We start from the raw sequence: 13,891 nt of genomic DNA, 5'->3' as shown, positions 1-13,891 counted from the left end.
TTTTAAAATTAAAAAATTAATCATTTAGTTCATGTAGTTTTAATTCAATTATAATTTAATTTCTCAACTTTGACTCATTATAACTCAATTTTTAAAATTTTGACTCAATTGTAAATAAATTTCTAAATTTTACCTCTTGTAATTTAGCCTCTAAAGTTTCAACCTCTTAAATATTGATGCTTATATTTTAAAAAATAAAATTATAAAGATTAAAAATACTTTAAAATTTATTACTAATATTTAAATTATCAAACCCCTTTTAATATTTATAAAAGTTTAAAATATTTTTTAATTTTATAATTTTATTTTTTAAAATATAAGGACTAATATTTTGGTTGAAACTTCAAAGGCTAAATTGTAAAAAATAAGGTTTAAGGATTAATTTACATTCGAGTCAAAATTTCAGGAATTGAGTTGTAATGAATTAAGATTAAAAATTAAGTTATAACTGAGTTAAAATTATAAAATTAAATAATTAATTTTTTAAAAAATTAAAGTTACGTCAGTCTATGCAGTATCCACATTCAATTGTGGTCCTTGTGGCTCTCGAAGACTTTTTAAAAAAAAAAAAAAAAGGAAAAAGCAAGCAGGCTTGTGGCTGCCGCGCCAAAGTGAAATTCATTGAAATGATAGTGAAATCTAAAATGAAGGATTAATAACGTTAAGTTTTCGGTAAATTTTTTAATAAATTAGTCGTAAATATTTATTGAAATACAATTATATAAATGAATTTCAATTATAAAATGAGAGTTATATTTAAAATTTAAATTTTTTTTTTATAATTAAAACTCATGACTTTTAATTATTTAAATTGGTATTTATAATTTATTTTAAAAAAAAACATTAAATATCTTGATGATTTGATATGCCACGAGGATCACATCATGAATTCTTGGTTCCTAGGAGGTAAGATATTTTCTTGCGTGATCATTCTAAAACCTTGTAAAATCATTGTGAATATGGTTCAACCCCGATAGGTCTATCAATTAGTAATCTTTTATAAAAAAAAAATAACAATTTTGATATATTCCTTTGACAACAACCTATCTGATATTATTGATCAATCTAAATTTAAGTATTATTAAAGTCCAAATGGAGCACAATTATGTGACTTTAACACCTGGCTAGTTTTGTTATACGTCACAAATATCGTCTTTATATCCATAATTTATTTCCATGCATGCAATGCGCTTCATTTTAGTAATTTGTTCTTGACTAGATAAACTTGAATTTAACTATAAATAATTTTCTCCAATATTGTTCTTTTCTGAGGTGACTTACGTGATAAGAATTCTCATTTTTATAAGCTAGTTGTTAAAGATTCAATATCCTTCTTTTTATATGAAGAAAATTTGAAAAATATCTACATTTTATCCTCATTATACCCCCAAAAAAAAATCCCTAATGTGAAATAGAGTTTATTCCAATACTCTCATCATATAAAATAATGTAGGGTGAGTACCACCGAGGAATAGACAAAAAGTGATGAATTGCAATTGGATAGTGTTGTTAGGTAATGATTTGACCAAACTAATGATTAATATTTTAAGTAATGCTATGATTATAATTAAAGTAATAATATATTTTCATGGTGAAAAAAGGGTGGATGATTATTTTTAGTCTATTTAATTTGGAGTTAAGAGGGAGCAACAATATATACAAGTTGGAAAAATCTTGAAAGTCTAATTAGTTGGACTTTTTATACTCCAATTAATAAATTTTTCCATATATTATTATAAATTAAGTTCGAAGACAGAATTGCACTTATGTATGATTATCTCACAAATTTTATAGTATATATTGAATGATTGATATATTTGATTAATAAACTTTGTAAGTTTATGTTGCTTTGTACAGAAAATATTTGTGAATTGGGTTTTATTGTTGTAACCGGTGTTTTATGTAATTTGGGCCTGTAAATCTGGGTCAGGGCCTAAGTTTCTTAATTTGCTTTTCTTGTATCTCTTCAGGTTAGGCTCTAATAATATAATGCCTTCTTATTGTACGTGAGCTTAGTTTTTCTGGGCTCGTTTCGGCCACAATAAGTATTATTCTATTATTCAGTTTAATCTAGTCTTCCATATATGGAACCAGAGCTTGTGCTCCTGACCCGACCCTTTTTTTTTTTTTTTTAATACGCTCAAGAATTGTTCTTCCATTCGAACCCCTAAAGACTTGTCTTCTTCCGCCGCGCTTTATCATCGTCTTCATTGCCTTGCCCAATTCTTTCACTTCACTCATCGTCATCGTCATTGTCATCGTCTCGGTCACTCAGTTTGGTAGATCTCAATCGCCTCAATCGTGCAATCATGCAAACCAAAAAGAAGCCAATCTGAATCTCCTTCCTTCACTTCTCGATCTCAACCATTCACTGTTTCTCCACTCTTCAGACACCAGGACGACGGCTTTGGTGGCACAGCCGCTCACCGGCTGCAACCAATTACGCGATTTAGAGTAGAGCCATAAAGATGGCACTTCGAGCCAAGTACAAGATCGGAATTATAGATACGACTTGCACCAGAGACGGTCAAGACCCACGACTTCATCCCCAATGGGATCAATGCAATGCAGTGGTCCTTTCATGGCTGATCAATTCAATTTCTAAAGACATATCGATGAGTATTACCTTTCCAGAAGATGCGAAACTGGTCTGGGATAATCTGCACTAGCACTTCAACGGTTCGGATGATACAAGATATCCAGTCTTCATCATCTTCTTAACTCCCTTACTTAGGATTCCATGTCTGCATCAAGTTACCTTACTTGGCTTAAGGAAACATGGGAAGAGTATTCAGTTTGTCCCATTACACAGTTGCACGTGTACCTCCTCTATCGTTTATGCTGAAATTGATGCTTTAGAAAGAAATAACACTTCGAAAATAGTTGACCACCCAAAGGGTAGGAGAGCCATAGGGTATAGCTGGATTTTTAAAAGAAGTATAATGCTGATGGAAATTTAAATAAATTGAAAGTTAGATTGGCTGCAAAAAGATATAGACAAGTAGAAGGGGTAGATTATTTTGACATTTTCTTTCCTATTGTGAAAATGTCTACTGCTAGAGCTATTTTGTCTATGCTGTAAAAATAATTGGTCCTATGTGTCAAATGGACGTAGATAATGCCTTTTTACAAGAGATTTAATTAAAGAGGTATTTATGAAAATACTTTCAGGTTTTGCAAAGCAAGGAGGAACAAAAGTTTGCAAACTTGTTAAGTTTTTATATGGATTAAAACAAGCCTCTTGACAATGGAATTTAGAGTTTTTTGAATCCCTAATTAAAGGAGGTTTTGTACAGAGTGAACATGATTATTTCTTATTTATCAAAATAAAAGGAAGTAATTTAGTTATTATTCTTACCTATTTTGATGATTTAGTTGTAACTGGCAATTCTGAAACATTTATACAGGAAATTAAAGATTACTTTCACAGTAATTTCCAAATGACAAATTTAGGTCCTTTGAAATATTTTCTAGGATGTGAGATAGCTCACTTTGCTGAAGGTTTGGTGTTGAATCATAGGAAATATGTACTAGATTTAATTGATAGTACAAGATTAGGGGATGCCAAACCTATAAATACACTTACGAACCAATGTTTAAAGCTGTATAGTGAACCTAGAAAGGGGGAGAAAGATGATTTGTTGCCTGATCCCACCAGATATAGAAGACTCATAGGGAAAATGCTTTATCTAACTATGACTCTCTAGATTTAAGCTTCACAGTGGACATATTGAGTCAATGCATGCATGAGTAGACCAAAGAAGTCACATTTGAGAGCAGCTATGAATGCTGTCAAATATCTAGAGAAGGACCTAGGTAAAGGAATTTTTCTTCCCTTCCACTGGACAAATGCAACTAGAAGGATTTTGTGATTTAGATTGGGGGCCTGTGCTAACACACAAAGATCAATGATAGGAATTTTGATCAAACTAGGAGGAGTACCCATAGCTTGGAAATCTAAGAAGCAGAATACAGTGTCAAGGTCCTTCGCTAAGGCTGAGTACAAGGCACTGGGGAGTATTGTATTTGAAATTTTGTGGTTAAACGTTCTTTTGCAAGATTTAGGTGTAATAAGTCCTGTACCTATTATTATATACTATGACATCAAGGCGGTGATACGGATCGCCTCCAATCTAGTGTTTCACGGATGAACAAAATGTTGAGATTAATTGTCACTTCATGAGAGAAAAGTTGCAATCAAGATTAATCACACTTCAACATATTTCTTCGCAGCTAAACAACAAGCAGATATTCTCACAAAGGCATTGGGTAAAGGGAGCCATGAGAAATTGTTAAACAAGTTAGGAACCTTGAATTTATTCAGTTCTAACTTGAGGGGAAGTATAGAAAATATTTGTTAATTGGATTATAATTGGGTTATATTGTTGTAACCGGTGTTATATGTATTTTGGGACTGTAAATCTGATCAGGGCCTAAGTTAGCTTTTCTTGTATCTCTTCAGGTTAGGCTCTTATATATATTGCCTCCTTCTCATTGTACGTGAGTTTAGTTTTTCTGGGCTTGTTTTGGCCACAATAAGTTATTATTCAGTTTAATCCGGTCTACGAATACTTTGCCATATATGATATAAGCTAAGTATTAGAGGGGGATGATAAAAAAAATACCCCTAAAATATGCAAATAGTAAATGGGTACTATAAAAAGTGATAATTATTTGCTTATAAAGAAAAAATGAGATAAATAAAATTAGACTTTTAAATCATCATGACAATTGAAAGGGCCATAAAATTTGCTCCTTGTCTCTCTAGGTTTCTATTTTTATTTTATAACTAGTATGATATCCGTGCAATGCACAGTGTATTTTTGTAACTCAAAATAATTTTATTTTAGAATATTAATCAATACAAATGAAAAAAGTTTACATAAAATAAATTACAATATTAACTAATAAGATAAGTGTAGAATTATAAAAACATAAACTAAATAATTCATCATGAATCCTCAAATGCCCAAAACCATAGTAGACTCCCTCTCCATACTTTTTGCCTTCTTTCTTCAATTCATCTACCAATCTTCTTTGCTTTGTTTTGTTTTCACTCTAGTAGGAAAGCTACTATAATTGATCAAATCTAACACCTCACAGTTGTTGAGATATCTTCTTTGTAAACCATAATATAATTTATTATTTTTATTGTGCTGATATTGTGATTTTGTTTTTTTTATTTATCATTTGTAGGTCTATCTAATGATTAGATAGTTTGTAATATTTTTCTCACATCCATGAAAAATTAAAATTATAAGGTAAATATAAAAACTGCATGGCACCATCTTTTCTATTAAATCATGTGAGGGTAGAAATTTTTTGAAGTACTATAATTTTTATGATTTATAAATATCAACAAATAAACATATTAATATATCTTGAAAATTTAATTTTCAACTCAAACATCAATATTTTCAAATCTTGTAGCTGAGATATTACAATATAAAATATCATCAAGATCAAAATATAAATTTGATGGTTAAGTCATTATCTTCAAATACAAATTATGTATAATTTTAAAATTTAGAATTTGATTTATTCATTTGACATTTATAATTCAAATGAAAATTAAAATTAGACATAGATCATTAAAATATCATTTGAAATTAAGAAATTTGGATCACTATGAGTAAAATATTATGAGTGTACTTTTTAAAAAAATTACAAAGAGATGCCCAAGAGTCAAGATATATGAGGAGTGAAAGAAAAATTACTTTGTGTTGATGTGAAGAACCATGTCAATGGTATATATATTCCTCTTCATTCAATTTTAATATACCTGCAGAATTGTAAAATAATTAACAAATCATTATACAATTTACAATAAATATTTCAAAAACTAAAAATTAAATTCTATGAAACCATAACTTTGAGAAAATAGAGCATAATAAGTTTTTTCAGTTCTATTGCCTATGAAATAGAGGTGTAGAATGATAGAGGATAATTTAGTAGAAAAAAATTACAAAATGCATGATTATGTGCAATTAAATGGTATCTATCATGAATATGAGATCTATCAAAAATTGAATTACTTTTTGATGTTTACAAGCACATAACAACCTCATCACATCATTGAATAGGAATGAAAAATCATCATGAAAGATGACACAAGGGGTGAGAGGGCATTGGTGATGAAGGGAGGAGTCGAAGATAATAAGAGTTTGATGAGGGAATGGAGCAATTGAATGATATTAGGATTGAAAGAAAATCTCGTATGCTTTGCAACTGCTCAATGTGACCATATATTTGTGTAATTAGAATTTTAAAACTAAAAATAAGAAAAAAATTATGTAAGTTATGATGATAGGAGAATGGGAGAGAAATGAGAGAAAATAGGAATTAAAACAACTTATTTAACTTTAAATATAATATTTTTTAATATTTAAGAAGATTTGATAGAAAATCTAACGTGCATGCCAAAATTGTATATTTTAAATGGTGGAGAATTTGGGAAGTTATGATAATGGATAAAATCATGAGAGATAAAATTTAGGGATAAAAGGAAGTGGTTTCTAAAATTTAAAGATAATATTGTTATCATATATAAAAAAAATTTTATATTATGTAAAAAAATTATTTTTAGAAATTAATATTGACATGGATAACTTATAATCACAAAATTTTAAAGAATGCATACATGGTCGAATCTAGAAGGCAACCTACGATTCTAGTTTTGTATATAGATTATAGATTTACTTAATTTAAAATATTATTATATAATTATTATAATAAATAATATATTATTTATCATTCTTATTTCTATCTTGCCATGATGTATTGGTTTTTAAAAGTAAATGTTTAATAATAGGAATAAGATTATGGGGAGTTAAAATGCAAAGAGAGTGGGAGAGATAATGAGAGAGGAATGACAAAAAACTTAATTAAAATAAATTATTTTTTAAAATAGAAAATTAAAATTAAAAAAATAAGTTAATAGAATTAAATGAAGCTGGGGTGGCAGTTTGTATTTGCTGTATTTTTTGATTAAAAAAAAAAAAAAGGACATGCGTTGAGCTTGAAAGGCAGCTTTTGATTCTACTTTTATATATAGATTTCTTATATATTATTGAACCCTCTTTTTTTATATATATAATTACAATTTCACAAGCGTCTCCTTCAATATATATGGGGTGTGTGTCATCAGTGCAAGACTTTGATTAGTGATATCTATATATATATATATATAGAATCTGCAGTGACTCTTATGGTTTAAAATATATAATGAAAGCTTCCAAGGAAGCTTTTGGTGCATGGAATTGAAAATATACAAACATACATACATATGTAAAGATAATGTAGCTTTATCCAAGTGGAATTTAATTATGCTTAAATGTTAAATATCAATATAATATTTAAAATGTATAATAAATTGTATTATATTTCAGATCAAAAAATAAATGGTATTATTTACAAGTCGTCAATAAAATAATTCATTTTTAAGAGTGCATGCGTGCGTTGAATTACAGTCTAGTTTGTATACATCTACTTTAATTTAGTTAATGATGATATTCAGCAATTAATTATATATGCATCTATGATATGTGTTAACATACATATCTCACTTATAATATTTTATGCAGAATAAGTTGTGTACATTTATCTTAAATTGTCTAAATTACGCCAACAAAATTATTCTAGAAAATATACATTGAATTTAATTTAATTTAAAATTTCAAACTAAATACATCTATTATCGTACAATATATGTACAAATTAGATCTGCTTATATCTAAATTCCCAACATACACAAAATATTATTTTTAAATGTGTATAAAAAAAGTAAAAAGTCCAGATTTTATTTTCATTAAATTGAAAATTTAAGTCTTAATTTACATTAAACAATATACTTTGGTCAAACAAAATTAAAATTACGTTAAGTATGCTTTATTATTTGGTCCAATCTTCTTACCAGGAAAGGCAATCGAAACTCGAAAGCGAACTATTCGAGTATACGATTCGCACGGTCATGTATTCATTCATTAATTACTGGTCAAAAAAAAAATTCATTCATTAATTTATTTATTCATGCCAAACAAAAGGTAATGGCTCAGAATCATAAGTTCAGTGGGACAATGATGCGGGTCACTTTGTAGCCTAATAATATGTAAGTTCTATTGTAAGTGAGATATTGTAAGTTTAATCACGCTCATAACCTTATACTGTTAATGCTCGCCCCACTAATTCAAAAGGTAAAAAAAAAAAAAAAAGAACAATGACATCTAAAGACCATGGCTGTAATGGGGACTAGGTTGGCCATGACCTCCTAATTTTTTAATCTTTACCAAATAAATTGTAGGAATTCTCCTAAAATATTATGTACACTGCTTAGCTCATTAATTATATATAACTCTTTTACTTCAGGTTAAAAAGTAGTTAATATACATTCATTATTTCAAAATTAGAACATGATTATTAATGTTGTGTGTTCTTTTTCTTTTTGTAAATTTAATGATGAATTACAAGATATTTTTGAATTTCAAATTGCCAATAGTTTGATTGAAAATGATGAGATTTAAATAGGAAGAGAATAAGTTATCACATTACAATGGCCTGGAGATACCATACAATGTTTTAATTTCAATTTGATATGTAGTTTTTTATGCATGTATATATAGTGCATTGTTTAACTTCTTAAAGATATTATTGTCATGCATGATCTATTTATTCTTATTGAGGTAATGTTGCATATGCTCGTAAAACATTGACATCATTTAATTTTAATTTTATTTTTATTTATATTTGATGAAAGAAATTAATGAAATTATTAACAAACTTTATGAAGTATTGCAATAAAAAATTAAGATATCTTGAATCCTATGTTTTTTATATTTATCACAAAATTATTATTCAACAGTTAAAGATTACAATTGTAAAGGTTTTTAGAAAAGTTACTTATTTTATAATAGCTAATTATTGAAATTTTTTTATATAATGTTTTTATTTTGTAATCTCCACTCCCTACTTAAAATTTCTAACTACGCCCCTTTATTGAGAAGACCCTTCAAAACTATTTATTATATTTAAGGATAAGTATCAAACTATTGAAATCCATTTGAAAGACCATGATGATCAATTGTAAGTGAAAAAAAAAAATGTATGTTGATAGACTTATTAGTCCTAGGATGAACCTTTTTTTGTAAAGCCGATAATTGGAGCAGGCCAGATTTATTCAGGTCAGACTCAATTCTGATCAGGCTTATTTAAATTGGGCTTAAAATATCCTATTTTTTCTAAAAAGCTCATATAACTAAATTCGACCTTAACACATTCAGGCTTACGGCTTATTCGGGCCAGCTCGAATACCCAAACTTTTTAAAAATACTTTTTCTTTATTTTTGAATCAATTTTAATTTTTAAATAATTCTATTAAGCATGAAATATTATTTAACTTTAGAAGAATAAAATAAAAAATAACTTATTAACTTTGTACTTAAAAGCTCTTCCTTTACTTATAAATTAATGTTTTAATTGTTTAAATATTATTCTTATCATAGTCATATTTAAATTTTTTATATATTTTAATTAAATTATATTCTTTTATTATGATTAAAATGATCTCAATTCAATCACGCTTAGACTACTAACTTAAAATTATTGTCCCCATTAGTTTAAAGTTTTTAATAACTTTTAGGTAAGTTATACTTCTTATTTTTATGAATATAAGAAAAATAGCCATCATTATATTATATAAAAAAATTATTTAATTATGAGTAAACATTTATTATTTTTGAAATTATTTTCTTTAACTTTTTATATTGTTTTAATTCTTACATATAAGAATTTTTACTCTAATTATTCTTAATTTTAAACCAAGTCTAGTATAGACAATAACCCAGTAATTATTCAATAATATTATTTTATTTATTATGTTTATCTAATAGTAGAGTCAAGAATTCGTACATGCCCGAATTTTATTTTTAAAATTACTTTTAATTTTATTCTTACTTTTAAAATTAATTATCTTAATTTAAAAAAAGGTAAAATTAATTTTTTATACACAAATGATGTATAGGACTCAAAACTTTTTTTTAAAGAAAAGTGGATCTTAAAATATTAAAAAATAATATTAAAATATATTTTTAAATATTATTTTGAGATATTTTATTAATTAAAAAAAAAAAATATGAAAATATATTTATTTTTAATTTATTTTTAAAAAACAACTATATTAATATACTCAAATATATAGTATTTTTAAATAAATTAATTAATATTTATTATATTTTTTTAAAAATTTATTTTGTTTATTTGGGTATTCGGGCAAAGCTTGAACCTGATTGGGCTTGGCTCGAATTTCTTCGGGCCCGAATAGGCTCGTACAATAAAAAATTAATATTTTTTGGGCTTGATTTAAATTTTTTTCAATAGTTTCAGGCTGACCCGTCAGTTTGACCCAAATTATTAGCTCTATTTTTTTGTCATAATGTTTTTTGGGCAAAAGACCATTTTTCCAAAAAAAAAATCATTTAGTCTAAGTGATCAGAAACAAGAAAAACATTGTTTAGATTTTTGTTTTAAAAAATTAAATTTGTAAAGTATTATTATTGAACTTTCTTAGTATGTATAATCTTATCTCAATTATTTTATAATTTAAAATAGAGAGAATAAAAGGGAACGAAATTTATATAAGGAGTAAAATAATGAGGTGTGCTCATCATCTATAAATTGGGACAAGTACGTGGTAATTTGACTACAGTAATGTAGTGCTTGGCTTATAAGAAAAATATAGGAAATAAGAGGAGAGAAAAAAAATGGGGACATATGATTTTCTTCCTTGCATTTGATCGAGAAAATAAAAGTAAAAAAATGTTAATTTCAAATGGATAATAAAAACCTTACTATTTGTAGAATATTTATATATAATAAAATTTAATATCTTAACATATTATTTTTATATAATTTATAATTTATTTATTATTCATTGAATAAAAATACATTGTCAATTATTTATCCAATGCTAGCAAAAAAAATTATTTTGTCTAATTCTAAATTGTATTTCTTAAATTATTAAATATATAATAATTTAAATTTTAAAATGGAAGGAAAATTAGATGAAAAAGAAGGAAGGCAACTAACAAGAAACAAAAATATTCATAGGTAAATTTAAAAATTAAATTTGCTTTCCAAAATCTTCCTATATTTGGAGAGAAAAGTTGAACATAAAAATATGTGAGTTTCACATGTTATTTTGCTCATAATTTTCATCCCTCTCATTTTCTCTTAATCAAGTAAGAGAAAAATTTGGCCAAAAAAACAGTAAAGAGAAAATATCTTTTCACTTTTTTCTCCCACTTTTTCCCAATACTTTTATCTTTTACTTACTCCTCTAATTCTATTTATAAGGTAGAGAGAAGAAAAAATTTAGTTTTATTTATAAGGCACTTGTCAATTTTAATGTTCTTCTTTACATTTTTGTCCTTATTAAATATTTTGAATAAAAATATTAATAATGAAATTTAAGAATATTTATTAAGGATAAAGGTGAAAATTTTTAAATTTTAAGATAAAGTTAATAAAATTTAAAATTTTTTTAATTTTAATAAAATATGTTAAAAATAATTTGTAAATAAAATCAGTAGGAGTATTTCATTGCAAGCAAAATAAGTAGTGACAGCATTAGAGTTGGTAAACGGGCGGGCCTAGTTCATATGGGCTCGGCCCTTATGGGCCCGCCCTTATAGGCCTAGGCCCTAAAGCCCGGTTACCCTAATTAATCCTAAAATTGAAGCCCGGCCCTTATTCATAGGGCTCAGGGCCGTGCCCGTAAGCCCGGATAAGAATAAAATAAAATAAAATAAAATTTAACATTTAAATTTATTTAGAATATTTTAAATTTAACATATATCAAACCAAAGTTTCACATAATCTAAAAAATAAATAAAAAATTTAAAAGTCCAAATAAGATGAAGGCAAACATCATTATCATCCTAATCAAGATCTCCCTCATTATCATCCATAAATAAAATATTAAAACCCTCAGATGTAGGTCCATTGTGAAAGATGGAGGCGGAGGCTCAATATTAATTATTTTTGCAGCTTCTTCATCATCACCTACAATAATTATAATTAAATTGTTTTATTATCAAATATATATCTATACATATATCACAAGATAAAATATAAAAATTACTATAAAATGGCACAAAACAATTCAACCAATTGCTGGTACAAAATACAAATCAATGTTTGCACATTATTTGAAAAGAGGTGAAAACAATACTTGTGAATAGTAAAATGGGCCTCACGGGCCGCCCGGGCCAGAGCCCGTTTTTCTAGGGTTTAAAAGGGTCGGGCTTCGAAGCCCGGTTACCCTAAAAAATGCCAAATTTTTAAACCCAAACTCTTATTAAAACGGGCTTAAATGGACGGCCTATCAAGCCCGGCCCTTATCCCAACTTTAGACAAAAATATGTTAAAAGTAATTTATAAATAAGATCAGGAAGATTGGAAGCAAAATAAGCAGTGACGGCATGGCGTTTGCGTGTGGGCGCACTATTGGAGAAATGACATATGCAAATCAGGAAGAATCCAGAACACCAATATAGGAATCTCAAAATTTTTATACATTACTAACAAGTAGATCTTCTTCTTTTTTTTCAAAAAAAAAAATCATGAAGAAAATGTTGATGTGTGTTTGTTTTATAATTTGTCACCTTGACCCTCTTAAAAAATCTTACTATATTTCTGTTTTCAATATATTAAAATTAAATATTGCCGGCTTTGCGGCGCAATAACTATTTATAAACAATCACATAATTAAGTATTTTGTTTGAGGATTTCAATCTGCTTCTTTCATGTTGGTTGCTGAGGGTGGATCTATAAGGATATTATGGCGTGCTTTTAAAGTTTTCATTTAAAAAAAAAAAAAAATAAAAAAGTATTTCCGGCTCATGGCATCCGCACGAAAGTTGGAATAATATATGGATCAATTTGGCCCATGGTACTGAAAAATCCAACTAATCAAAGTATAATTTAAAATTGATCGTTAAAATTATAGTTATGTTTAAGCTGGTTGTGAACAAATCATTTTATTAAATCAATTAAAATATTAATTTAATCTGTTGGGTTAACTTGAATTTTAATACTATGATGCGAATATATACTTTGAATGACCAATGACAACACTGTGCTGATTAAAAGTTTTTTTTTTTGAAAATGTCTATTATTAGTGTTTCTTTCCACTCTAGCTCTTTTCTTTTCTATACATGTAAGTTTAGTTTATTTTTTAATTAATTGAATTAATATTTTTATTATTATATTTTAATCTACTAGCTATAATCAATCGTCAACCATTATACTACCTTTGTTCCTTTTGATAAGTCGTGTTTTAATATGTTTCTATTTTCAAGTTATTTTGCCAAATTTGTAGAGTGATCTATACATTTTTAATTTAATTTGATAATTATAATATATTATGTCGATAAATCCCTTGAGGATATTAATTTTTGGTATTGTCCTAATTTATAAAATACTTTTAAATAAAATCACACATAACAATTAAGCTCATCTAATATACACTTACATAATATTTTTTTGTCAAAAAAATAAAAAATTTAAAAAATATTATTATTTAATACTTCATTTGTGAAAAAATATTAAAGAAAGAGAATATAATAAGAAAGGTAATATTAAAAAAGTATCATCAATAAAATTTTATTTTGTCAAAATGTTTTAATATTTGGAACATCAAGTCTCTCTCAAAAGTTTTTTATAAATTAAGAGAAAGATAGAAGATTTGTTTTTTAAATGGGTCCTTCATAATTTTATTGTAGTACACACCACATGCAACGTATTTCCTCTCTTAAAAAATTTAAGCCATTTTAAATTAGATTTCACGTCTTAATAAAGCAATTAATTGTTTTTAAATTAACATAATTTTTTTATATTT

The sequence above is a fragment of the Prosopis cineraria genome, unplaced genomic scaffold (genome assembly GCF_029017545.1).
Source record: "Prosopis cineraria cultivar Desert tree isolate PC_DT_omini unplaced genomic scaffold, ASM2901754v1 PC6, whole genome shotgun sequence".
NCBI lineage: Eukaryota > Viridiplantae > Streptophyta > Magnoliopsida > Fabales > Fabaceae > Prosopis > Prosopis cineraria.
This window is presented reverse-complemented; position numbering follows the sequence as displayed.